Genomic DNA, 3,338 nt, shown 5'->3' with positions numbered 1-3,338 from the left:
TTGTCCTCACCACCTTTCTTAAACAGTGGCACCACGTTAGCCAACCTCCAGTCTTCCGGCACCTCATCTGTGACTATCAATGATACAAATATCTCAGCAAGAGGCCCAGCAATCACTTCCCTAGCTTCCCACAGAGGTCTCAGGTACACTTGATCAGGTCCTACGGATTCATCCACTTTTATGCATTTCAAGACATCCAGACTTCCTCTTCTGTAATATGGACATTTTCAAGACGTCACCATCTATTTCCCTCTAGTTTATACTTTCCATGTCCTTTTCCACAGTAAATACAGATGCAAAATACTCGTTTAGTATCTCCCCCATCTCCTGTGGCTCCACACAAAGGCCGCCTTGCTGATTTCTGAAGGGCCCTATTCTGTCCGTGACATATACTTTCTTCTTTTTCTTTAGCCTCAATTTCTTTAGTCATCCAGCATTCCCTATACCTACCAGCCTTTCCTTTCAGCCTAACAGGAATATATTTTCTCTGGACTCACATTATCTTATTTCTGAAGGCTTCCCTTTTTCCAGCCATCTCTTTAACCTTTGAACATCTGCCCCCAATCAGCTTTTGAAAGTTCTTGCTTAAGACCATCAAAATTAGCCTTCCTCCAATTTAGAACTTCAAATTTTAGATCTGGTCTATCCTTTTCCATCACTATTTTAAGACTAACAGAATTATGGTCGCTGGCCCCAAAGTGCTCCCCCACTGACACCTCAGTCACCTGCCCTGCCTTATTTCCCAAAACTAGGTCATGTTTTGCACCCTCTCTAGTTGGTACATCCACATACTGAATCAGAAAATGTTCTAGTACACACTTAACAAATTCCTCTCCATCTAAACCCGTAACACTATGGCAGTCCCAGTCTATGTTTGGAAAGCTAAATCTCCTACCATAACCACCCTATTATTCTTACCCATAACTGAGATCTCCTTACAAATTTGATTCTCAATTTCCCTCTGACTATTAGGGGGTCTATAATACAATCCAATAAGGTGATCACCCCTTTCTTATTTCTTAATTCCACTCAATAACTTCCCTGGATGTATTTCCGGGAATATCCTGCCTCGTACAGCTGTAATGCAATCCTTTATCAAAAATGCCACAGCCCCTCCTTTCTTTTCTCCCTGCTAGTCCTGTCCATCGCTGAGCCATGTTTCTGTAATTGCTATGATATCCCAGTCCCATGTTCCTAACCATGCCCCGAGTTCATCTGTTTTCCCTCGTGGGCCTCTTGCATTGAAATAAATGCAATTTAATTTATCAGCCCTACCTTATTCTCTGCTTTGTCCCTGCCTGCCCTTACTGTTCGACTCGCCTTTGTTCTCTACTGTACCAGTCTCAAATTGATCTCTTTCCTCACTATCTCCCCGGGTGCCCCCACATCTTACTAGTTTAAATTCTCCCAAGCAGCTCGCAGCAAATCTCCCTGCCAGTATATTAGTCCCCTTCCAATTTAGGTGCAATCCATTCTTAGTGTACAGGTCACTTCTACCCCAAAAGAGCTTCCAATGATCCAAAAATGTGAATCCTTCTCCCATACACCAGCTCCTCAGCCATGCATTCATCTGCTCTACCCTCCTATTTCTGCCCTCACTAGCTCGTAGCACTGGGACTAATCCAGATGTTACTACTCTCGAGGATCTCCTTTTTAAATTCCTGCCCAACTCTCTGTAATCTCCCTTCAGAATCTCAACCTTTTCCCTTCCTATGTTGTTGGTTCCAATGTGTACAGTGATCTACTGCTGGCCCCTCTCCCTCTCTGAGACATCCTTAATCCTGGCACCAGGGAAACAACACACCATTCTGATTTTTTGCTGCTGGCCACAGAAACATCTGTCTGTACATCGGACTAGACAGTCCCCTGACACAATCGACCTCTTGGAACCCAATGTACCCCTCATTGTATTAGAGCCAGTCCCAATACCAGAAACCTGGCTGTTCATGCTATGTTCCCTGAGAATCCATCACCCCCTACGTTTTCCAAATTAACATACTTGTTTGAAATGGGGATAGCCACAGAAGACTCCTGCAACAACTTGCCCATCTCTCTTACCTTTCCTGGAGTTAACCCATCTATGTGACTGTATCTGCGACTTTTCCCCCTTCCTATAACTGTCATCCATCATATCCCCTTGATATTGCTTTCCTTTATTGGTCAGAGTATTGAGTACAGGAGTTCGGAGGTCATATTGCAGCTGTACAAGACATTGATTAGGCCACTGTTGGAATATTGCGTGCAATTCTAGTCTCCTTTCTACCGGAAAGATGTTGTGAAACTTGAAAGGGCTCAGAAAAGATTTACAAGGATGTTGCCAGGGTTGGAGGATTTGAGCTATAGGTAGAGGCTGAACAGGCTGGGACTGTTTTCCCTGGAGCATCGGAGGCTGAGGGATGACTTTGTAGAGGTTTGCAAGGATGTTGCCAGGGTTGGAGAATTTGAGCTATAGGGAGAGGGTGAACTGGCTGTACAATTGCAACATTTTAAGAGGCATTTGGATGGGTATATGAATAGGAAGGGTTTGGAGGGATATGGGCCGGGTGCTGGCAGGTGGGACTAGATTGGGTTGGGATATCTGGTCGGCATGGACAGGTTGGACTGAAGGGTCTGTTTCCATGCTGTACATCTCTATCACTCTATGACTCGATAACTGTCTCTCCAACAATCCATTCAATCTGATAGGATTCACAACCAATTGCCTTTATTGCATATATAATCCTCAGGAACCTGTAAACTCTTCTTAAACTCCCACATCTAACATGAAGAGCATATCACTCTACTAAGGGCCATTTTTGCAAAACAACTGCTTCAGGTTAAATTAATATTTATGGCTTATATTTTCAGTTTAATCAAGAAACATATCTCAATAAAACATATAATCAAGAGAGAACCCAATCTACTCACTATAGCAGACTTACTGTAAGGCCATGCTTAAAATATCCACTTATCTGACCCTATGCTGTGACCTCTCCCAAACAGATTCCTCCAAGATCAGTTGTGAATTTCACTGTTTGTTAATTTTCCCAATGTTAGCAGGTAATTTTCTATATTCACGCTATTCCTCCTACCTGCACCCTCCTATTACTATCCCACCTACCTTTACCCATTCCCATCCCCCTGTGTATTTGCCAGCAACCCCAACCCTCCCACCCCAGTTCCAACAAAGGGTCCTGCCCAAAACATGGACTCTCCTGCTCTTCTGATGCTGCTTGACTTGCTTTGCTTTCTTCAGCTCCACATTTTATTGACTCTGACTTTCCAGCATCTGCAGTCCTCACTATCTCCAAGCTATTGATTGATAACCTCATTTGCTGTCCCAGCACCTGGGGAAACCA

The sequence above is a fragment of the Chiloscyllium plagiosum genome, chromosome 33, assembly GCF_004010195.1.
Source record: "Chiloscyllium plagiosum isolate BGI_BamShark_2017 chromosome 33, ASM401019v2, whole genome shotgun sequence".
NCBI classification, from domain to species: Eukaryota; Metazoa; Chordata; class Chondrichthyes; order Orectolobiformes; family Hemiscylliidae; genus Chiloscyllium; species Chiloscyllium plagiosum.
Note: the sequence above shows the minus strand (reverse complement) of the source record.